Raw genomic sequence first — 26,396 nt, 5'->3', positions numbered from 1 at the left:
TGACAGTCTCTATCACATACATATGGATGTATCTGTGAATATATCTGAGTAAACAGTGAATACCATAGGATCTAATAGATCCAAAAATGAGATAAATCTAAAGTATTTAAGGCACCTCAGGCTTAGCCATATAGGAGAAGATAGAATAAACAAATTGGAGAAACATGAGCTTTTGGGCTCATTGACTTTCGAGTCATATTTGATTTGTGAATTCTGCCTTCAAGGAAAGATGGCCAAATTATCCTTTGTAGGACACAGGGAGGTCCACTCAAATACTTACCCTAGTACACACTGATGTGTGTGGCCCATTCGATGTGCAGGCTAGGGGTTGTAATTTTTTACTTCATTTTACCGATGATTACTCACGGTATGGATATGTGTATGAGACACAAAAATGAAACTTTTGAAATGTTCAAAAAGCTTAGATATGAAGTAGAAAAATAAGCACAAAAACTCATTAAGGTTCTTCGATCAGATCGAGGAAGTGAATACCTTAATGGAGAGTTCCGTGATTATCTCAAGGAGAATGGTATAGTTCCATAATGGACTTCTCCTGGTACACCTTAGCTCAATGGAGTGTCAGAGAGGAGGAATCAGACTCTATTGATATGGTCCAGTCCATGATGAGCTTCACTGATTTACCCTTGTTTCTTTAGATAGATGCCCTATTTTCAGCTATTTACTTGTTGAATAGAGTTCCCTCTAAAGTCCATTCCTACCGCACCATATGAGATATGACATGGTAAGAAACCAAGTCTTGGTCATCTCAAGATTTGGGGATGTCCGGCCCACGTCAAGAGACTACAGGCAGACAAGCTAGAGGCTAGGACCATAAGTGCTCGTTTTATATGATATCCTAAAGAGTCATTAGGATACAATTTTTACGTCTCAGAGGATCACAATGTGTTTGTGAGCCGTCATGCCATCTTCTTGGAAAAATAGTTTATCCTTGATAGAGGCAGTGGGAGGAAAATTGAGCTTGAAGAGAAAGTCTCTGAAAAGCAACGAGTCATGGATTCTATCGAACCCATTCATACAGAGCCAGTACACGATGACCCTCGACCACCTCGTAGATCTAGTAGGGTCTCCCATCCTCCCGATAGATACTTAGGTATACTAGAAGAGGATACCGAGAAAATGTTCCTAGTGGGAGATAGGGATCATACACAAGATCCCAAAACCTACGACGAGGCGATATCAGATATCGATTCCGAGAAATGGCTGGAAGCCATGAAGTCAGAGTTAGACTCCATGCATTCCAACCAAGTCTGGACCTTAGTAGATCCACCAGAAGGTATTGTACCTATTGGATGTAAATGGATCTACAAAAGGAAGATAGGTTCGGATGGAAAGGTACAGACCTATAAAACAAGGCTAGTGGCGAAAGGGTATAGTCAACGCAAAGGCATTGACTATCAGGAGACCTTTTCACCTGTAGCCATGCTGAAATTCATCCGAACATTGCTTGCCATTGCAGCATTTCATGATTATAAAATCTGGCAAATGGATGTAAAAACTGCTTTCCTAAATGGATATCTTGAAGAAGATATCTATATGAAACAGCCTTTGGGTTTCACTTCCAGTGATAGAGATCACAAGGTCTGCAAGCTGCAAAGGTCCATTTATGGACTAAAGCAAGCATCTCGGAGTTGGAACACTCGTTTCGATGACGCAATCAAAATGTTTGATTTCATCAAAAACGAAGAGGAACCGTGTGTTTACAAAAAAGTTAGTGGGAGCGCTGTCGTATTTCTCGTACTGTACGTGGACGACATCCTCCTGATAGGGAATGATATTCCCATGCTAACCTCGGTCAAGGTCTAGTTGTCAAAAGAATTCTCCATGAAAGACCTTGGGGAAGCATCCTATATTTTGGGAATAAAGGTCTATAGAGATAGATCTAAAAGGATGCTTGGCCTATCACAGAAAATGTACATAGAGGAGGTGCTGAAGAGGTTCAGCATGGAAAACTCTAAAAGGGGTCTCTTACCCCTAAGGCATGGAATTAATCTCTCTAAGAAGATGTGACCCAACACATCTGAAGAGATTCAACGCATGAGCAAGATCCCCTATGCATCAGCAATAGGGAGCCTCATGTATGCCATGCTGTGTACATGACTTGATATAATACATGCTGTGAATGTCACGAGCATATGTCAATCAGATCCAGGCAAAAAGCACTGGATAGCTGTGAAGAACAGTCTTAAGTACTTGAGAAGAACCAAGGACTTGTTCTTGGTCTTTGGAAAAAGATCAGAGTTGAAGGTAGAAGGATGCACACATATTGATGATAGAAAGTCTGCATCAGAATATGTGCAATGGTGGTTCAGTAAATTGGAAGAGTTCCAAACAACCGATCATTATAGATTCAACCTTAGAAGCTGAATGTTAAGCCGTCCCTAAGGGTGCAGTAGAAATCTTTTGGTTTAAAAGGTTCATTGCATAGTTAGGTGTAATGTCATCAGATGTCATAACACTCTACTGCGATAACAAAGGCACCATAGCACTAGCTAAGGAGCCAAAGGTCTCACCAGAAATCGAAGCACATAGAGCGGCAGTTTAACCTAATAAGCGACTACCTCGAAAGAAAATAAGTAGAGGATCAGAGAGTAGACTCCACAGAAAATGTGACGGACCCATTCACTAAGCAGCTAAGTCGGCAGAAAACTAAAACGCATCTTGAGAAGATGGGGCTTAGGTTTATGGCTGATTGGCTTTAGTGCAAGTGGGAGATTGTTAGATGTATGCCCTAGAAGCCAATCTGGCTGACACATTGTTAATTCTAGGGACATAATTTTGTACTTGACTATTTATTATTGAATAAATAAAAGGCATCTTATCATTCATATTATTTATGTGTCTATGAATCGTCCAAGAAATTAATAAGATGATGATGCATATTCTCAAGAGTTGAGAATTTGAGCCATGTATCATTAGTGATTAATTTCTAAATGCTCCTGATCAATGGATCATCACGAGGACGGTGATCGGTCCGATCAGTGCACAGATCACTTTCCTTCTGGATGGACGAGACTTGAGTCCATAGTGTAGGGACACTGAAGTGATAGTGCAGGTGCTTGTTAGAGAATAAGGGTACTGAGCGTGACCAAGACAAGAAGTCACTTGGATGTCTATCCACTCGTCAGTGACTTGCTTGATGTTGCAGTAGTATGACTAGTCCTTTGACCTGCAGTGCTTCAGCTACTCACAGTGAGGTTATTGTAGTTTGACTACACGTATACATGGTCTCTAGTCATATGGGTCCTTGTAGTGTAGATTGGCTGCAGTAAGTTCACTGTAGGAGTAGAGTATGCACTTACATGGAATCTATCGACCTTGATAGAAGAGGAGTGATCCTATGTGATTTGTTAGACTGAGTTCTAAGACCTTGGCCAGGGCAGTAATAGAAAGTGGAGAAAGAGATTTCCACTATTGAACTCGAGTCAAATAAATCTTGACATATAACAGACGAAGAGGTTTGACGAGTTATCCATGACCTCCGTCCTGTAGGGATCCACGATAGAAGGACTGTATCACATGATAACTGCACCTAGAGGTTCATCATTCTATTCTGCTGGGTAGCCACTACATGCTGCTAGGTGTCACTGGTGGATGGTGGGACTCATAGGGATTATCTCGATGATCGATAAGCCTTAATGAGTAGAGTTGGAATTGTTCCGACCTATTGAAAGGAGTTTTCAATGATATTGTGATAGAGATCACAATATATCTCACTACCAGTCAAAGTAGAACCTATGGGGTCACACACACTAGAGGCATTGACCGATCCGATGGTTGAATCGTGATTAGGAATCACAAGTAATCAATTCGATTGATAATAAGCTGAAGAAGGAACAAAGAGAATTAATTAATTGGACTTAAAACAAGAGTCCTACTTGGAGTAGGATTTCTAGAGTCCTAATTGGATTAGGACTAGGAATCCTACTTGGACTGAGATTCCTACTTGGACTGGGATTCCTACTTGGACTGGGAATCCTATTTGGAGTAGGACTGGGATTCCTACTTGGAGTAGGATACCTACAATCCTAATTAGATTAGGAGTTTTTAATTAAATTTGGATTCCTACTTGGAGTAGGATTCCTAGAGTCCTAATCGAATTAGGACTTCGAATTCAAATTAGAGTCCTAATTGGATTAGGACTAGAATTAAACAAGTCCTAATTGGATTAGGATTTCTTAAGTCCTAATTAATTATTAATCTAATGAATCAACATGACTCCTAATTGGATTAGGATTGAAGAGTTCAATTGAGTCATGGTTCATTCAAGTTCTAATTGGATTAGGACTAGCATAGATTGAACCCAATTGATTCATGATTTGGACTAAACCAAATAGGAGCCCTAGATGCCTTTATAAGGCTTTGAAAGGAGGTGCCCTAATGAAAAAAAAAGCCCTCCTCCTCTCCATCACGTGGCCACCCTCCTCTCCTCTCTTTTCAGCCACCAACAACAAAGGGAAGAAAAGGATCTTGGTGGCCTCCTTCTTCCTCCACCGTTTGGTTCCAACGCAAGGAAGAAAAAGAAGGCTGCAGGGCTTCGTTCCTCTTCTTCTCTTCATCCTTCTTCTTCCTCCTCCCAAGCACAATCAAGGATTGATTGAAAGGAAGGATATCAACCATCAAAGTTATCTCTGCAAGGGAGCTAGCACCCCGAGGAGATAGAAAGCTTGGATCGGTTTTCTGCTTCGTGTGGATACCCGTAGAGGCCGGGCACTTGAACGGCTTCAAGCGAACCTTCATCCTAAACCACGATCATCAGTTTGTGGTGATCATCTACCCGCACAAAGGTGAAGATCTGATCTTCTAATGTTATTTAAAAGTTTTTAATCCTTATCTATCTACGAACGGTTTTTAAACAACGTTCATGCGATGAACGGTTGATCCCGCACATGCCTCTTCTGCTGCATCTGAATTTTTTGAATTTTCTGCGGCATGGGCGGATTCCCAACATGCCATTGGGGCAGTTTTAGGGCAACGGCTAGATAAGGTACCTCATGTCATCTACTACGCTAGTAAAGCACTCTCAGATGCACAATTGAACTACACCACCATTGAGAAAGAATTGCTAGCTGTAGTATTCGCGCTAGACAAGTTTCGATCTTACCTATTAGGATCCAAGGTTACCGTATTCACTGATCATGCTGCCCTTCGACACCTTTTTGCAAAGAAGGACACCAAACCCTATCTGATTCGATGGATTCTTGTACTACAAGAATTTGACCTAGAAATTCGTGACAAGAAAGGAACTGCAAATGTCGTAGCAGACCACTTATCTAGGATTCTTCTTGAGCCCTCTAAGAATACCTCACCCTTACATGATGCTTTCCCAGATGAACAATTATTTGGGGTACAAGGAATGAAAATGCCATGGTTTGCAAACATAGTAAATTACCTTGCCATAGGACGAATTTCTGATGATTGGTCAACTCAAGACAAGAACCGATTCTTTTCACAAGTAAAGTTCTATTATTGGGATGATCCCGATCTATTCAAGTATTGTCCCGATCAAGTAATCCGTCGATGTGTTCCCGAATGCAAATTTCAAAGTATTCTTTCATTCTGCCATTCACAAGCTTGTGGGGGACATTTTGGGGATAGAAAAGCTGCAGCAAAAATTTTACAGAGTGAATTTTATTGGCCCACACTTTTCAAAGATGCCCATAACTTTTTCCAAACTTGTGAACGGTGCCAACGGATGGGTACCATCTTCCGTAGAGATATGATGCCTCTCAATCCTATTTTAATTGTAGAAATCTTTGATGTATGGGGTATTGACTTCATGGGCCCTTTCCCACCATTCTTTGGTTTCGAATATATTCTTGTAGGGGTTGATTATGTTTCAAAATGGGTAGAAGCTGTCGCCACTAAAACTAATGACCACAAGGTTGTGATTAATTTTTTACATGAAAACATCTTTTATCGTTTTGGCACACCCCGAGCCATCATCAGTGTTGCCCAGTAGATACAAGCCAAGAGGGGGGGTGAATTGGGTCTTTTAAAACTTTTATGCTACTTCTAAAACTTTATGATTAACTATGCTAAGTTGTATAGATGCACAGTGAAAGTTAAACTTAGCAAGGGTTTGATGTATAGACTTCGACTTGATTAAATATGCTTGCAGCTAAAGGATGTGCGGATAAGAATTAAGCAAGCAATTTATCTAAGTAAGTAAGTGTGTTAGTTAGACAATAACTAGAGGCATTACAAACACAAAGGACATATAGTGGTTCGGTGCACCCCAGCACCTACATCCACTCCCCAAGACCTCTTGGAAATTTCACTATAATCCTACCGATTACAGCCGGTTGTTTTACAAGCTCACAACCCAACTTGTTGTTTTACGAGCGCACAACGAACTCGGTCGGTTTTTCCAGGCTCACCGACTAGAACCAACCCGATTGTTTTCCCGGGCTCACAATCAAACCCTTACACGTTGGTTTTACCCTCGGCTCACCAACAAACCTAAACCCCGTTGGTTTCCCTTTGGCTCACCAACAAACCTTAATCCCGTTGGTTTTCCCTTTGGCTCACCAACAAACCTTAATCCCGTTGGTTTTCCCTTTGGCTCACCAACAAACCTTACACCGTTGGTTTTCCCTTTGGCTCACCAACAAACCTTTAACCCCTTGATTCAATCCCTTGATTGAATCAAGTTACAAGATATTAAAACAAAGAATAAAAACAAATCAAAGCTTCTTAAACAAGCAGATATGACAATATAAACAAATAGAGTAAAGAGAAGCCCTCAAACGAGTTTTGAAGATGGAGGAGCTCGGCTTCTTCTTTACTTGATCCTCCTCTGATTTGGCATGAAGTAGAGGATCCCCGAGGCAGCACACGGATGGAGAGGAAGCTTTCGGATTCACTTGGATGCTCTTCTTCTCTCTATTTCGTTTTGGATGGACCTTTTGTGCTTATGGGAGATTTCCTTTGTAATCTCTTTGAGATCTCTTTCCTAGATGATCTCTCCCACTTCCATGATTTCTCCCCTAGCTCTCTTCTTGTTTTTATAGCTTTAGATGGCGTGGAAACAAGAATATAGCCGTTAGAGACAAAAATAGAGCCGTTGGACACAGTCTGCACTTCCTGACAATATTACCGTTGGGATCGGAGTCGACTCGCGCGATCAGGAGTCGACTCGCCTGTTGCAGGAGTCGGCTCGTGCTTTACTAGAGACGACTCGGCCACTGTTCCAAATTTGAATTAAAGTGCATGCCTTGACTGGGAGTCGACTCGGCTTAACCTGGAGTCGACTCGCCAACTTCTGGAACTGACCTGGCAATTTCGGAGTCGGCTCATCCACTGAAGTCCGTGGATCCAATTTTGAATTTTGTCCTCTCGAGTCGACTCGACTGTCCTGGGAGTCGACTCGAATCTCAGAGCCCGAACTCCCGATCCTCTGTCTTTTGGCTCGTCCAGTCTTGGAGTCGACTCGAACTTTCTTGGAGTCGACTCGGCTCTCAGTTTGCGAAACACAGCCTTCTGCCATCTTGGTGTAGCGCTGCCCTGGAGTCGACTCGAGCTGTCTGGGAGTCGACTCGAATCTCAGAGGCTGCTTGGTTTTCTGTCTGTTGATGGTCGCGGAGTCTCGGAGTCGACTCGTGCAATGCGGGAGTCGACTCGAATCTCAGAGTCCCAAAAATGCTCTCTGACTTTTTCCTTGTGTTCCGCTGAGAGTCGACTCTTGCTTTCTTTGGAGTCGACCTACCAACCATCGGAGTCGACTCGCGTTCCACTGGAGTCGACTCGAATCTCAGACCCGAAAACTGCTCTCTGACTTTTCTGCCTGTGACTCCTAGGAGTCGACTCATACTTCCCCGGAGTCGACTCATACTTCTCCGGAGTCGACTCGAATTCCACTGGAGTCGACTCGAAGACTGTTCTTTTGAATTTTTCTTTTGATTTTACTCCTCCAATTTGAATCCTTTGAACTTTAAGCTTGGGCCAATAAATTGTAGCTTTCTTCCAACTTGAGAGCTTTGGAGGCCTTCTTGTGTTCTCCCAACTTGCTATGTTCCTTGCAAAATAAATATCTTTTTCCTTGCAACATAAACATTAGTATCTATACTTCAAGGTTTTGTGATCTTCAAAATCAATCTATGAATCAATCTTTGGGTCATCAATCTCCCCCTTTTTGATGATGACAAAACTTGGAGTATATGCAATATAAAAGATATTGTTTTCTAGAAGTAATACATAGCTAAGTTGCATGAAGTAGAAGACATGTATATTTAAAAACATACTTCATGATAATGCTTTTAGATTTAATCAGCTTAACACAATCAACATATTTAAATTTTAAGCTGATTTGTATTCAATTCAAAGTAATAAAGCATTCTGAGGTATATAGCATATACTTAGATATTTCTCCCCCTTTTTGACAACATCAAAAAGATAGTGAAACATTAAGCACAAAGATCAGAGCAGAACACATCGAGTGTGAATTCAAGAGGTTTTCTAATTTGATACCACAGATAGTTTTCTAATCAAGTGTAGGTGGAATCTTCCTTAGGTTAATTCAAGAAGTACTACATTGAGTATGAAATCTAACCTCTCTTCACTGAGTATGAAAGCTTGTTCATTTAAGACCTTTTGCCCAATCTATTAAGTATTTTATCAACCATGAGAGCAATTTAATTAATTTTCTTAATGACTTCAAAGTTCTTTTATGATAATAGGAGCATTGGGGCACAAATATCAAAATATACATTCATGCAATTTTTGATACATCTTAGAGCTCTTTTAAAGACTTTCTTTTATTTCTTTAGAAAATAAGCACAATTTGATACATAAAATAATGAGTTTGCACAAAATTGAAGTTCCAAAACGCAAGTCAATTAGAGCTCATTAGTGAAGTTCCAAAAATAGATTTTCTAAGAGATACTCAAGAAAATTTAACACATTATTCTTCCCCTTTTTCATTAAATTAGAGGCTCTTAAGATTTGCAATTTGGTTCAAGAGTGATGCATGAGATATACTAACCAAATAACACGCCTCAAGGTGTATCATACAGATTTTCAGATTTAAATTTCAGATGATACATATTGGAGAGTATTAGAATCACTTTTCATTTAGTGTTCTTTCTCTCTTCTTTAGTTATAGATTTATGCGATTAAGTTCCATAAGACCTCTCCTTCTGAAATTTTCTTTCTCCCCCTCAATTGATCATTCCATTTAAGAGTTTAGAATCCTAAGATAATGTTCAATAAGATTGTCAATCTCAAAAATATATTTCAGCTTATTTTCATAAGACTCAAGATTTGAGATAAGACAACCTTTATAGAACTCATCTCAAGAAAATTAAAGCATGTCTTGCAATATAAGGAGGTTCATCAAAATCAATCCATAAAATTCAAAGTATGCATCAAAATAAAGTGTCTTTGGGATAGGATACTGAATATCGAAAGCTCCCCCTCAAAAGATGCATTCTTCTTTAATCATTTTAAATTGTTGAATTTCAGATTTTAGTGATAAACGTGAATAACACTGAAATTCTGTAATATCGAGAATGTAGAGTAATCTAGTATTATTCCAAAATTTGTAGTAATTACTCTTTCTAATCCTTTACGAACAAGTTATGCTTTCTCTTAATCTTAGAGAAAATGTATAGAAATATTAATCAGAAAATGATTCATTTGAAGCTCAATTTCTTTCAAAAGCATTTACATTTTCTTTCTTTTAGAGTCATTTGAGTGAACTGAAATATTTCTAGTTTTAAGATCATTCACTCTATTGATGGAAGTCTTTAATAATGTAGGAGAGAAAAACATATAGATGATCATTGAAGTATATCTATTTATAGAACTCAATTTCTTAATTATAGTTTTTCTGCAATGGATACATGAAGCACAATAAATCTTTTTAATATCAAAATAAGATCATATATTTAGAAATTTTTGTTTGCAATCAAGATCTTCGAAAGACACATCATTTGGACCAATATTAGTACACTTTGAAGATAAGAAATGATATGTTTCGGATGCGTATCAGAGCAATCAACCAAAGGCATCAGAATTAATTCTGTTTTTCTTACATTAAGATTTTATTTAGAAATCATATTGAGTCTAAGCTTGTATACAAAATCAGATTCTGAATTACATAGGATTTTCAATTGAGGCTTTCAAAACCATAATTTGAGATATGTATCTTCCACATTATAGCTCATCTTAAATCATTAAGATTGAAAACGTATATTTCAATAACATTAGAGCACTTTCAGAATCTTTGTATTTAATTTTGAGTTTTGATACAAAATGGAGGATATTTTAACAAGTATTAGGATATTATGTATCAAAGTTAGGCAAGTAGAAAGATAGATCAAGATTAATTCATTCTGCCTAAATAGAGATATCTTTCTCTTCTCCTTTTTACAAATTTATTTAACTTTCAGATTTTAAAGATGATTGTGAACGACAAATCTGAAGTTTCTTTTCAATAATACCCAAAAATTTATGCAGTATTTCAAACATTCAATTAAATTATCTAAGCATGGAGCATTACAAAATATTGAGAACCCATAATTCAAAACATCATACCATATGCATACTATATTAAGTGTTAAGTCATACATTAAAATAATAAGAACAAGCATGTCAAGGATCAAAATCAATTCTTTTCAAATAAACTCCTCCTATTTAAATATTATCTTGCATTGATTTCATCCTTAAATTATGTTTTCAAGTGATAAAAAAAGACTTGATTCTTCTTATATACTTTCATTTACTTTGTCTTTCATTTTTACTTTCTTATGCTCTATACTCTATTTGCTCCCTATCCGGTGGAGTTGGGAAGGGGCACGAGGTACTACCACTAGCCTCCCTCTTGTGCCGTCCCTAATATGCCCTACACCGAATAGTTGGGTCAAATAGTGCCGGGTACTACCACTAGCCTCCCCATTGGCACCATCCCTATGATGAGCAATATAGAAAGGTTAAAATGTTTACTTCAAACTCTCCCTGTTTGAGTGTAATTAATTATAGATTTTATCCCTTCCAAATGTGCCGAATATATTATGCTTGTTTTGCTTTTCCTTAAGATTGAAGTACTTGCCTTTGCTCAGATTTTTCATCTCTTGAACAATGTCCATTTTCTTTTCTTTATCTCTCTCTCTTTTTGTTATTCTCAAGTAATCTACATGAAAGAGCAGAATAAAGAAATAATGAAATGTATCGTATAAAGGTATATCATGCAAACACTATTTTCATTATGCCCAAGAATTCGTAGCTTCTCACAAGTCATTCTAAATCAGAGTTTTAATCATATACTTGTGTATTTCATGGTTATGATACAGCCATACAAATATTTTAGATTGAGCAAACCATGAAACAATTTCTAAAAGTATAAGTCAGTCAATACACATATAGACATGATATCAAAAATTAATAATTAAAAAATTTAATCATGCCATAATAGGATTTAAGTTATTGACTTTGCTCAATTAATTTGTGAGAAAGGTATCTAAAATTACCTATTCATTATATGTTCTTCAAGCCAAACTAGATTTCTTATGTGTGAACTTTTGGCTGAAGAAGATCCTCTCTCTTGTTTGCATGTGAATGTTTAGTGTATCTTACATGAAGATATCCTTCAAGTTGAAATTTCTCATTTTTCTTTCTTGAAGGAAGGTCATTAGTTTTTTTAAGATACAAAGCATTCATCCAACATATATATATTTTTTTAATTAGATGACTCAATATAAGATATGACAATAGTTGCATGTTGAGTCACTTTACTCAAGAGATTGCCTAAATATTAGCAAGCACATATCACTTGAACTAAAGAGATAGAAAGATAGTTCAAGCATGTGAGGCAATAGATAGATTTATCAAGATCAAATCAATTTAGTTTAGATTCTATTTGCTTAAGATAATTATCTGTAAGATATGTTAACTAAGTTTTAATCAATTTATCTTAACCGTTTCTTTCTATCAAAATTCAGATTATGATTTATTGGTTATTAATAAAATATGATTCATTAAAATTAGATTGAAGTCTTGCACACGGTCACATAATGAGCGTACAATCTGGTCTACTAGCTGTACGATAAAATAATTATTCTATCATGCTTCAATACAGCTTTAACACAATAGATCTACTTTTCTCATCTTTTTCGAATTCTACAAGATGGGGTCATAGATATACCTTCTTCATGCCAATCTTCTATAAGAGTTTTCTTGTGGACTAACGTTGGTCAATGAAGATCCCCTTTCCTGTTTGTCTTAATTTGGAGTTTGAGAGAAGATGTTAATTCATTCATCATATTTCAAACTCACCTTGCAATATAACTATTCATATAAATTTTCATTGGTAGAACAAAAATGATGCCATCAATGTGTGCTATGAGCAAGCAAGATATCATAGATTCTTCTTTTTGATGCATAGATTTATCACTATTACTTTCTATCAACAAGGTTACCTAAGCTTTTATATATCAAGCTTTTGATGCTTGTTTTAAATCACATATTGCTTTATCATATATGTAATGTGTAATTTTTAAATATGGTGGTTATTTAACATAGATCTACTTTTTAATGAAATAACCACATAGGAGTGAATTCTACACATTCATTTGACAGAATATAAAGCTCATGAGTCAAGCAAATGATAGTGGTGATCTTTACTTTTAATCATGCAAGAATCAAGATCTATTTCATCTTTTCTTGATTCAGTCTTTTAGTAGTTATCAATTTTTCTTCATTAAGTGCATTTCTGAAAAAAAACTCAATTTTGTTATAATTATTAACAAGTTTTCAGATTGTTATATGTAAAAGATTAACCATATATAATTTGATCTTAGTATCTTGACAGTAAATTATTAGTCTCATAGAGAATAAGACGACTTGATATTTTTGCAACTAAAATCTTTTCATTGAATATTCTATATGCATTGCTTGATGAATGATATCCAAGGATAGACATATCTCTATCAGATTTGGCATTATTTTTCATAAGAACATATCAAGCATAACATGTACGACTGAAAAATATGAAAGATATGCAATGGTTCATTTTCCATTTTTCAGAAGATCAAAAGGAGTTTTCATCTAAAATAGAAATCATATGCATGACAAGCAGTGATGATAGCTTTTTTTAAAAAATGACTATCATACACAATTGTCTTTTTCATTTCTTCAAGAATTCTATTACCCCTATTTTACTTAAGATGTCCTTGGTGCTGAAATAGTTAATTTCTGCATAAACTTTATCAGGATTTTGGTTTTCAACACTGTGCCATGATACTCTTTATCTTCACAGTTAGGAAACCTTTATCATTTGAAACACTTTTACAAGATTCAGCAAATACAGAAAATATTTTCAAGTTTATTTTCCAAGAACAAATCCAATGTAAGCTTTTGAAAACTTAGAGATGGAAACAACATCTTTAGATTTAGAAATGATTTTTGGTTGTTTCCTTAGTTAGCATGCATAGCAAAACTTTGACCTTTAAGAAGATAATTTAAGTAAGCCAATGGCAAGGTCTTTTGAGATTAAGTATATACTAGCATGAGTTGATTTTGTATGCTAAAGATGGTTTCTTTAATCTTGGTATTCATAGTGCATATATTTAAAAACATACCAAGTACACATTATCATATCTATGATCAATAAACAATAATGCCATGGATAAAAACTCTCAATCAAGCATATAGAGAATTCATAGAATTATTCTTAATAAATTAATCATTTTGCAACTTATCCAATAGTGAGTAAAGTATACTATGAAGTGATTTGATCATATTTCCAAAAGTATTTTCTATATCACAAAATTGATCACTACTAGCAATTCATATCAAATACTAAGCAAAAATAATGATGAGATGCAAGGATTACTGATTTTTGTTAATAACTTTTCATAAGTATATTTTAAGTTTCTTTTGTTTCATGGGTATCTTGGTACACCTATGTGTACATCCTCATTTTCTCATTTTGGGTACCCAAGCTTGCTTGAGTCCTTGAGAGTTAGGACATATGGTTCCTTTTGGAACCCATATCTGTTTAATAGTAATAACTTTACCATTTGATTTAATTATACTAGAACGATAGGTAAAGTTGTTATTCCCATCCTTTTCATTTTTGAAATAAGTTATCTTATTTAATGGTTTGCTTGGTAAATTGATAACCTTTTTCTCTAGAGATTTATGGCTAAGTGAAGGAGTCAAGCTAAATTTTGATTTATCAAAATCAGCATGTTGGCTTTCAAACATCATTTTTAATCTTTCTGAACTTACAGTGAATTTGTTAATAAAACATCTTAATTGGTTAATTTCTTTACTTAAGTTTTGATTTTCTTTAATTAAGCTATGATTTTTCTGAATCAATTCTTCTGAAAATGACCTTAAGCTTTCATTTTCAGAATTTAGTTTCTTAAGATTTTTATTCTTTACAGATAATTTTCTACAATCACTATACAACTCATGAAAAGCATTTAATAATTCATCATAAGAGAATTCTTCTTGAAAATCATTTGGGGTAAGAGTAGATTCAGATTTTACCTTGTCTTCTTGTGCCATAAAGCACAAGTCAGTTACCTCTTGTAGTTTCTTGGAGCTAATATCATCATTGTTGCTCCTAACCTTTATTTTTTGGCTTGACTCTTTCTTGGTCAAGGCTTTCTTCCTTTTTATCTCTTTCTTCCTTTCTTCTTGCTTCCTCTTTTTCTTTGTCTTTAGGAAGCTGATTTGCCTCGGAGTCGACTCGGACCTTATTGGAGTCGACTCGACTAACTTGGGAGTCGACTCTGAGCTACTTGGAGTCGACTCGACTGAGGGAGATTCATCACCCTTTTCTGCAGTCTCATTGTTAGTATATAATTGAAGCATATGAGAGCTAATCTGAGATTTATCATAAATATTTTCTAAAGTATCCCAGATCTCCTTAGCAGATAAGCATGCAGAAATTTCATTAAACTTTGTTTCTTGAATAGCACAATATAATATGTTCATAGCATTAGCATTTAATTGTGCTAAGTCCTTCTCATTAATATGAGAGAGTGTGTGAAGGTCATTTATTATGATTTTCCATAGATAGTAGTTTTGTGATTGAATAAAGATGCGCATGCGTATTTTCCAATGTGTATAGTTTATGCCATTAAATAGTGGTGGTGTATCAATTGATTGTCCTTCTCCTAGAAAACTATCTATTTGAGTTGTCATGATCTTTGGCTCTAGTCGGTTAAGACTACAAATAATATTTGAGCACCCGCTCTGATACCACTTGTTGCCCAGTAGATACAAGCCAAGAGGGGGGGGTGAATTGGGTCTTTTAAAACTTTTATGCTACTTCTAAAACTTTATGATTAACTATGCTAAGTTGTATAGATGCACAGTGAAAGTTAAACTTAGCAAGGGTTTGATGTATAGACTTCGACTTGATTAAATATGCTTGCAGCTAAAGGATGTGCGGATAAGAATTAAGCAAGCAATTTATCTAAGTAAGTAAGTGTGTTAGTTAGACAATAACTAGAGGCATTACAAACACAAAGGACATATAGTGGTTCGGTGCACCCCAGCACCTACATCCACTCCCCAAGACCTCTTGGGAATTTCACTATAATCCTACCGATTACAGCCGGTTGTTTTACAAGCTCACAACCCAACTTGTTGTTTTACGAGCGCACAACGAACTCGGTCGGTTTTTCCAGGCTCACCGACTAGAACCAACCCGATTGTTTTCCCGGGCTCACAATCAAACCCTTACACGTTGGTTTTACCCTCGGCTCACCAACAAACCTAAACCCCGTTGGTTTCCCTTTGGCTCACCAACAAACCTTAATCCCGTTGGTTTTCCCTTTGGCTCACCAACAAACCTTAATCCCGTTGGTTTTCCCTTTGGCTCACCAACAAACCTTACACCGTTGGTTTTCCCTTTGGCTCACCAACAAACCTTTAACCCCTTGATTCAATCCCTTGATTGAATCAAGTTACAAGATATTAAAACAAAGAATAAAAACAAATCAAAGCTTCTTAAACAAGCAGATATGACAATATAAACAAATAGAGTAAAGAGAAGCCCTCAAACGAGTTTTGAAGATGGAGGAGCTCGGCTTCTTCTTTACTTGATCCTCCTCTGATTTGGCATGAAGTAGAGGATCCCCGAGGCAGCACACGGATGGAGAGGAAGCTTTCGGATTCACTTGGATGCTCTTCTTCTCTCTATTTCGTTTTGGATGGACCTTTTGTGCTTATGGGAGATTTCCTTTGTAATCTCTTTGAGATCTCTTTCCTAGATGATCTCTCCCACTTCCATGATTTCTCCCCTAGCTCTCTTCTTGTTTTTATAGCTTTAGATGGCGTGGAAACAAGAATATAGCCGTTAGAGACAAAAATAGAGCCGTTGGACACAGTCTGCACTTCCTGACAATATTACCGTTGGGATCGGAGTCGACTCGCGCGATCAGGAGTCGACTCGCCTGTTGCAGGAGTCGGCTCGTGCTTTACTGGAGACGACTCGGCCACTGTTCCAAATTTGAATTAAAGTGCATGCCTTGACTGGGAGTCGACTCGGCTTAACCTGGAGTCGACTCGCCAACTTCTGGAACTGACCTGGCAATTTCGGAGTCGGCTCATCCACTGAAGTCCGTGGATCCAATTTTGAATTTTGTCCTCTCGAGTCGACTCGACTGTCCTGGGAGTCGACTCGAATCTCAGAGCCCGAACTCCCGATCCTCTGTCTTTTGGCTCGTCCAGTCTTGGAGTCGACTCGAACTTTCTTGGAGTCGACTCGGCTCTCAGTTTGCGAAACACAGCCTTCTGCCATCTTGGTGTAGCGCTGCCCTGGAGTCGACTCGAGCTGTCTGGGAGTCGACTCGAATCTCAGAGGCTACTTGGTTTTCTGTCTGTTGATGATCGCGGAGTCTCGGAGTCGACTCGTGCAATGCGGGAGTCGACTCGAATCTCAGAGTCCCAAAAATGCTCTCTGACTTTTTCCTTGTGTTCCGCTGAGAGTCGACTCTTGCTTTCTTTGGAGTTGACCTACCAACCATCGGAGTCGACTCGCGTTCCACTGGAGTCGACTCGAATCTCAGACCCGAAAATTGCTCTCTGACTTTTCTGCCTGTGACTCCTAGGAGTCGACTCATACTTCCCCGGAGTCGACTCATACTTCTCCGGAGTCGACTCGAATTCCACTGGAGTCGACTCGAAGACTGTTCTTTTGAATTTTTCTTTTGATTTTACTCCTCCAATTTGAATCCTTTGAACTTTAAGCTTGGGCCAATAAATTGTAGCTTTCTTCCAACTTGAGAGCTTTGGAGGCCTTCTTGTGTTCTCCCAACTTGCTATGTTCCTTGCAAAATAAATATCTTTTTCCTCGCAACATAAACATTAGTATCTATACTTCAAGGTTTTGTGATCATCAAAATCAATCTATGAATCAATCTTTGGGTCATCAATCAGTGATGGGGGATCTCATTTTTGCAACCGGTCTTTCAAGGCTTTGGCTCGCAAATATAACATCACCCACAAAGTTGCTACCCATACCATCCCCAAACAAGTGGACAAGTCGAGGTGTCCAATAGAGAATTAAAACACATCTTAGAGAAAACGGTACATTCCGATAGGAAAGATTGGTCTCAAAGGATAAATGATGCTCTCTGGGCATACCGTACTGCCTACAAAACTCCTATTGGCATGTCCCCCTACCGATTAGTTTTTGGAAAAGCTTGTCACTTACCGGTAGAACTTAAACATAGAGCTTTCTAGGCTATCAAAAAGTTTAACTTAGACATGGCAGCAGTTGGTCCTAACCGAAAACTCCAACTAAGTGAACTTGAAGAGTTGCGCAATGAGGCCTATGAAAATGCTAAAATTTATAAAGCGAGGACTAAGGCTTTTCATGATAAAAACATTAACCGTAAGTCCTTCGAACCTGGTCAAAAAGTTTGGCTATTCAATTCCAAGTTGCGACTCTTCCCGGATAAACTTCGCTCTAGGTGGGATGGACCATTCGTAGTGAAAAATGTTTCTCCTTATGGTGCAGTAGAGATCCAACACCTCAATGGTGGACATGTTTTAAAAGTCAATGGCCAAAGGTTAAAACCTTATGTGAACTATGTTGTCGACGGGCAATTGATCGAATCCCTTAATTTGACGAACCCTGTTTATCAAAATAATTAAGGATGCACTGTGTCTGGCTGAAGACAATAAACATAGCGCTTGTTGGGAGGCAACCCAATTCTTTTAGTTTTCTTTAGCATTGAGGACAATGTTAGGTTTAGATTTGGGGGTATATTTTTAAATATTTTTAATCATTTTTCTTTGCATCTCTTGCATTCATTTTCACCGCACAATGTTAGGTTTAGGTTTGGGGGTATTCATCTTGATTTTCATCCAAAAAAAAACACAAATAAAAAAAATAAAAGGAAAAAAAATAGAAAAAAATATGTTCATTTTCATTTTTTATAAAATAATAAAAAAAATTAAAAAAAAAGTTTTTGTTTTAAAAACCTAATTTCTATACATTTATGCGAGAATGATAAACACACAAGGTATATAAAATCTAAAAAGCCCAATGACTAGTCGGAAGTAATACAAATTTAAGTTCTTTTTATTAAGTCTCTCTTAGGGAGTTGTAAGCTAATTAATACTTTGGAATTTCACTACACACTGGCCGACCCTTCTAAGGTTTAAAATCGACATTATGTTGATAGTATAGTAGCAACCTTGGACCCTGATGAATCATATTTGTCGAATCCAAAAAAAAAAATCATCAATAAAAATGGATTTAGTCAGGAACATCGAAAAGGGCTACCTATTGTCAAAGGTCAAGTGGGCTTATGATAAGGACTTCGAGCATAAGTCCGTAGGGAAGTCTTGATGCCCGACACCTTATGCCAACTGGTGTGAGAGTTGTCGATTGATTGCTCGTTACACGGAGAAATCACCACAAGAGTAAAAGTGCACAATTTATATATCTTTCTTGAAAAAAATTCTTATCTTTAATGAAAAAAATTATTAAGAAAAAAAATGCTGTATTGACCTTGAAAAAGATAATAGTGTGAAAGCCGTCATTGTAAAAATTCGAGTAAACTGGAATATTATAGATAAAGCCCGTGAGGTACTAAAGTAAATATCCATAACTCTCGAAATCCTGCAGATAAGATGATTTTGAATCAGTGAGTAGGTTCCTTCGACCAATCATTGGAAACTATTAGTCTTTGCAATATTTTGGAGATCGGAACCCTTAGCTTGTGTACGGTCCAGATTTCACCGAGCACTCTAGTATAAATGAGTCTTACAACTCCCTAAATGGAAGCTTAATGACTTTAACTTAGATTGCATACTAACCTAGAATTTGAGCTGACTTAGTAAATAAAACCGTGTGTGCTTTGAAACTCTTATCATTTATGTATCTTAAATTAGATTTTAACAATAATAATAATAATAATAAAAAGTTTTTGAAAATCTTAGCTAGTATGCATTTAGAATTTGATTTTCACTTCATAGATCAATCGAACTAAATAAATAAATAAATAAAAATAATAAAAAAAATAAAAAATAATAATAAAAAAATAATAATAATAAAATAATAAATAAAAAAATAATAATAACAATAATAATAAATGATTTATGGAAGTTTGTGGGTATCTTCACTGAAAATCCTCACGAGACTATAACTCGTCCACTAGGGTAACCTAGGGGTTTAAAGCCTTGTTACATATGGTAAATGTAACCGCGATGCTTGCGAAAGTGAGTTAGAATTCTTCTTTTCTAGTTTTATTTTGCTTGAGGACTAGCAAAACATAGGTTTGGGGGTGTGATAAGTGCTGAATAATTTATAATTTAGTTATCTTTTCATAGCACTTATCAATGTTCTTAAACTGATAAATATATACTTTACCATGAAATTGAATAATCATTGAAATAAATTTAAATTATGGTAAGAAGTAAATAATTCTTTTCTCAAAACAGACTCTAAACTTGTTTCTCTTCTGGTTGTAATCTTCCATGAAAATATATAAGGAGGAGATTGTGTTGACCTGGTTTAGTAACCTGATGGAGTTGTAATCAAGCTAAGGCTATGATTAAATAGGTTTTGATCCTGATTAGATAATTATTCTTGTATGAGGAAAAAGGTTTGATTGACCCTTTTTATTAAGTCACGGTCCTGCTTTTAGCCTTATTGAGTCCGGTCTGAAGCAGTTTAGCAAGAATTAAATTTAAACGACATTGGGCTCGAGAGTAAGTTCAAGCAAATCAACGATCATGACCCACCTCAAACCCAAAGTCAATTCCCAACCAATTCCTTACCTGCCTTCATATAAAATTTATGAATTTAAAACAAGAAAAAAAAAGAAAATAATGAATATAATAAAATAAATAAAAATAATTTTCGAAAGAATCACTGGATTCACTGTTCATATGAACAGTGTCCCGTGAAAACACTGTTCATATGAACGGTGTTACAAAAAATATATATAAACAAACCATAAGCCACTGTTCATCTTCTTCCCTGCAGTGCATCATGGCCGAGATTCGCGTCCTCCCTCCCGTTCCAGCCACGAGTCCCACGCGGTGCAGCCAGATCTAGATCCTCCGCCTCTTCTTCCGTCCGTGACATGATCAGTAATCCAGCTCCTTCCATCGCGCCTAATTGCAGCACCCTCTTTCGGAAACTCCCACACCCGGACTACAAGCTTGATCCAAGCCATCCGTGATCAAGGCAACGCAGCCATCTTCCTTCCTGCCTCTGCAACCACGGATCCACGTTCTCCACTCTTCCGGATCTCCAGCTCCTTTCAACGTCCCCGTGATCCCAGCGATCCCGCTTCCAAGTTTTAGCACCAGTCCAAGTTCCCAGCGTCCGTCTGCAGCGGTCCTCCAGCACCATTTCTTCCGCCGGTGATGCATCCCACGCTTCAAGCCTCCGCGTCTGCAAGCACTGTGATCCAAGCACCCAGCAGCTCCTCCATGATTTCCTCCCGTCGATCAAGCTCCCATTTCTTCTGCCCGTTTCAAATGTAGCTGGTGATCCCATGGATTGACGCCCTCCTTCCGTTTCCAAATGCCAGTCCCCAAGCAATCGGATCCCCAGCAATCACGCATCCTCCCCCTCTCGATGCTTTAACGATTGATCTATAAAGGGGGGGGGGAGAAACAGAAGGGGAGCTCGGTGGAGAAAACAAGGGAGACCCTCTGTTTCGGTGAAAAGAAGAAGAGAGCCGAGAGGGAAGAAGAGAAAAAGAAATAAAAAAAGAGAGAAAGGAGGGGGAAAGAGAATAGTTTTGGATATTTTGGGAATAATGGGAGGTGATCAATTTCATTTGAAGATGGGAGGTCGTCCGGAAGCCATGCTCGGCTAAACGTCTAGTCTAGGGCTAGATGAAGCCCTAGCAATGTTACAGGGCATTGTAGTTCTTATTTTCTTTATTATTTTGGAGCTTGTTTAAATTCTTATTATCAATGAAAAATCCTTTTATGATGTTTAAACTTTGAGCATGCTATTTATTATTCATGTTTGCTAAAGTAGTCTAAGATGATCCATGCCTAGGAAGATGAGGTGTACTGCACCCTAGGTTAGCATAATTAGGTAGACACTTCTTGCTATAACGAAGATGGATTTTCTTAAAACTCTTTATGTTTTTATTTTAAAAGGCTTGTAGCCAATAGTGCATGCCTCTCCAAAAGATAAAAAAAATAAAGAATACAAACCCTGATGCAATGCTATGTGGTGGACTCCAAATCCTAGATCCATTTATTCTGATAAATTCTAATTCGCACTCATAGTTTAATTTAGTTAAATCAAGTTAGCAAATTCTTCTTCTTGATTTATTTTTAAAAGAAAAATAATTTATTCTTCAATCCCTGTGGACCGACACCCGTAATTACTATCCTACAGGATACGTGCTATTGCGTGGTTTATTTTCAAAATTGAAAGAACCGATCACTCTTTACATGCTTCATCAAAGACAAAGGGTGTATGCTTGACTAGGAGATTGCACAAAGGCCTAGAGATTTTACTGAAGTCTTTAATGAAGCGATGGTAAAAACCAGCATGGCCAAGAAAAGAACGAATTTGTTTCACAGATTTGGGTGGAGGAAGATTAGAAATAAGATCAACTTTTGCTTTATCTACCTCAATACCCTTTTTGGACATAATGTGTCCCAAGACTATACCCTCTTGAACCATGAAATGGCTCTTTTTCCAACTTAACACTAGATTGGTCTCCTTACATCTTTTTAGAACGAGGGCTAAATTATTGAGAAAATCATTGAATGAGAGGCCAAAAACTAAAAAATCATTCATGAACACTTCCAGAAATTTTTCTACCATGTCAAAAAAATTACCATCATGCATCGTTGAAATGTCGCGGGCGCATTGCATAGTCCAAATGGCATTCTCCTATACGCAAATGTCCCAAATGGACATGTGAAAGTGGTTTTCTCTTGATCATCGGGATACACGTCCATTTGGTTATATCCAGAATAACCATCTAAGAAATAGTAGAAATCCTGACCGGCTAGCCTTTCTAATATTTGGTCAATAAAAAGCAAAAAAAAATGGTCCTTCCTAGTCATGGAGTTAAGCTTTCTATAGTCGATGCAAACACGCCAGCTAGTGGTCATGCGTGTGGGCATCAACTCTCCTGCATTTTCAACCATAGTAATGCCCGACTTCTTTGGTACTACTTAAGTCGGACTCACCCAGTTGCTATCAGAGATAAAAATAAATAATTCCAGCATCTAGCAACTTCACTACTTCTTTCTTGACCACCTCTTTCATGTTAGGATTGAGTCTTCTTTGCATTTCACGGGTCAGTTTTGCATCTTCTTCTAGGTGAATTCGATGCATGCAAATAGATGGGTCAATCCCCTTCAGATCGGTTACGGACCATCCAATTGCATGTTTGTGTTCTCCTAGCACGCTCAAAAGTTGACTCTCTTGTTTGTCAGACAGGTCAGCCGCGATGATTGCAGGTAGGGTGTCTTCTGGTCCTAGAAAAGCATACTTAAGTGTTACCGAAAGTGGCTTTAACTCAAGTTTGGGAGGGGACTCGATGGAGGGGCACTGTGGCGCTCTAGAAAGGGTAGGAAGAGGTTCATATCGGATTCGCCAAGGATGAGACTTCGTGGGAGACGGATTGTCGAGCAGGACATTGACTTCTTCTATGTCCTTGTCTAGATCAAAGTTATCAATATCGAAATGGGCTAAGCATGCTTCTAGAGGGTCGTCCGCCAGAATATAGGGAAGGGCTTCTTCTACAAGATCATCCATTTTGTCTATTAGGAAGCACTCTTCCTCTCTTGCAGGTCGGTTAGAGGCATGGAATACATTTAGCTTTACTTTCATGTTTCCAAAAGATATATCCATCACCCCAGTTCTCAATTAATATATGCATTGGCTGTAGCTAAGAAGGAACGACCAAGAATCATAGGGATCTGTTTCCTAAGGTTTGGCACAGGTTCCATATCAAGGACGATGAAATCAACTGAAAAATAAAATTTATTAACCTTGACTAGGACATCTTCAATTGTTCCTCATGGTATTTTAACACATCGATCAACCAATTGCAGGGACACCGAAGTAGGTTGTAATTCACCTAATTCAAACTTCTCGTAGATTGAATAAGGAAGAAGATTAACACTTGCCCCTAAATCTAATAGTGCTCGATCAATAGAATTGTCTCCTACCACACAAGAGATGGTAGGGGCACCAGGATCTTTGAACTTAGGAGGAGTTTTGTGCTGGAGGATGGAACTTACTTGTTCAGTTAAGAAGACCTTTTTAGGCACATGTGACCTAAATTTTCGTTTTTGGGTACAAAGGTCTTTGAGAAATTTGGCATAAGATGGAACTTGTTTTATGGCATCAAGAAGAGGGAGGTTGATTTTGACTTGTTTGAATACCTCCATTATTTCTTCCAACGAAGTTCCTTTCATGCCAAAGGGAGAAAGTGCATTCAGACATTGAGGGAAAGGGACCTTCAATGTAACAGGTGTGGTCAATACTGGACTAGATGGTGACAAAGAAGAGTTTGGGTTTTCTTTTGGCACAGTCACACTCCTGTCTTCATTTTTCTTATGTTCTTTTTCTCCAACCTTATTGTCTACTATACATCCTCTTCTTAAGGTATTCATGGCGTTAGCTTGTTCATGATGAGCATCATTCGGGTGAGTCTCTTGAGCCATGTACTGCCCTCTCGAGTTACTCACTGGTTAGCTTGGAAGTTTGCCTTCCTCTCTCTTATTCAGTGCACTAGCTAGCTACCCTAGCTGGATTTCTAATTTGGCAATTGATGAGAGCACAAAAGTGCAATCATCATACCATATTAATTAATATTGTAGCTAATCATTAATAATAAAATTAACGAATTAACGTTGTATTTGTGTTTGAGTGTAACAAATTCAAGAAACCCAATAACATTGGGTTTGAGCCCAATGCCCGACAGCCCGAGCTCAAGCCGTGCCAGCTCTTCCGGATCAACCTCCCAGCCTCCCCAACCTCCCACGCCCGTCCGACTGCAGCATGATCCAAGCACAGCGCCCAGCCATCTCAGAGCCGTCACTGCCAGTGCCGTCCCCACGTCTCCAGCGCGTCCCAACCACGTCCCCGTGGCCTTTCATCCCGAAATCCCAATGATCTAGCCTCCTCCAGTGATCCCGCAACGTCCCAGCTTCATTCCACTGCAGCCTCCGCGTCCGGACATCCCGCAACCAGCCGGGAAATGAACGCTCGCCTCCTCCCAGTAAAACTCCTTCCATTTCCGCATCCAAGCATGCGCGGCATTCAACCTCCAGCCCGTGATCTAGCCATCTCCCATGGATTGACACCCTCCGCCCCATCCAAGCCATGATCGGACTCCCAGCAATCGGATCCCCCAAGCACCGCATCCGTGATCCTCCCATCGATCACGCATCCCGGACGACCCCTCTTCCGCAAGCGCACGAGCGTCCGTTACCCCTCCATCAGGGGATCCATCGCTGGCCAAACAAGGGTGGGCTACCTATTTAAGGGAGGAGAAAGGAAGAAGGAGGGGAGCTCTCGGTGCGGGGTGGAGGCCAAGTAAGAGGGGGGTGGTGGCCGGCGGGTCCACAGAAAAGAGAAGAATAGGGGAGAGGGCTCGGTTTGGGAGAGAAGAAAGAAAATCAAAAAGAAAATCAAACAGAGCATGGCTCTGTTTTGTGAAAAGAAAGAATATAAAAATAGGAGAGAGGGAAAAGAGGAGTTTTCTTGTTTTTCTTCCTTTGTTTTTATGTTTTATTTTGTAGAAGGAGGAAGCATTAGGCTTCCAATCTTCATTTTACTTTTGTAATTGTTCTTTTATGCAATCCATTAATTTTTCTTTTATACAGTTCATGTTTTAGGTTAAGTTTAATTCCTGCAGTTTATTTTATGCATTCAAGAATTCTTGCTTTAGTTGCAATATATGAAATTTTCTTTCATGCAGTCTATGTTCCAGGCTTCAATCTTCCTAAGCATTGTTTGCATCCATGCCAAAGTGTTCCTTTAAATAGTTAAATATTTTATTAAATTTATAAATGCTCTTCTATTCCAAGTATTTGTCTTTTTGTTATTTTCAAATGGAAAACCTTCTCTGGTAGACTAGAGAATCATTTAACATCCTCAAAGTAATGTTTTTCTTCTACCATTCAAAAATCGATTTTGAATCCGAGTGAACATTTTAATTTTTATGCAACTCCAATCGCCTTCTTATGGATCGACCTCTTACGACCACTATTCTTCGAGTAGAACAGGTATACAACTTTATTTGTCGGTTTTAACAACGATCTGTTTAGTATATTTTTAGGTAAACAGGAATCGGACAACAAAATTTTGGTGCCGTTGTCGGGGAGGCAAATCGAGAAGCAAGAACGATCACGAAGACCAAATTGGATTTTGGATGCCCGGAGTGAACGCACTCCGGTAGTAAGTTTTTATTTTTATTAATTTTTCTTATTTTGATTATTTTTAGTTAATAATTTCGTAGTTATTAAATTCTGAAATTTGAAATTTAAAGTTTTTTTCCTAAAAAAAGGTAAAAAAATTAAAATTCAAAAAAAGGATAATTAAAAAAATTGAAAAAAAATTTAAAATAGAAAAATTCAAAAATTTAAATTCAAAATTTGAATTCTGAGGTTCGAAATTTGAAATTTAAATTTAAAAAAGCTAAAAAAAATTAATTAAATCAAAAAAAATTTAAAAAAAATTATAATTTTTGCTAGTAATGTGCAATCCCCCGAGGTTATCATACCTCTATTGGGGCTCCTCACGGAGTAATCTCCAGAGCTTATTCAATGGACATTCGGAGATTGACTGATGCATAAGGATTGTGTTTAGTTTACATTCAAGTTATTGCTATATAAAATTTTTTTTAAAAAAATAAGAAAATAGTAAATATAAAAAAAAAATTGGCTTGCTCATTTAATCAGTACAACCTAAT

This window comes from Phoenix dactylifera, chromosome 9 (genome assembly GCF_051530095.1).
Source record: "Phoenix dactylifera cultivar Ajwa chromosome 9, Ajwa_hap1_PhDact_Kaust_v1.1, whole genome shotgun sequence".
Lineage (NCBI taxonomy): Eukaryota > Viridiplantae > Streptophyta > Magnoliopsida > Arecales > Arecaceae > Phoenix > Phoenix dactylifera.
The sequence above is the reverse complement of the archived record's forward strand: the minus strand, read 5'-3'. Positions refer to the sequence as shown.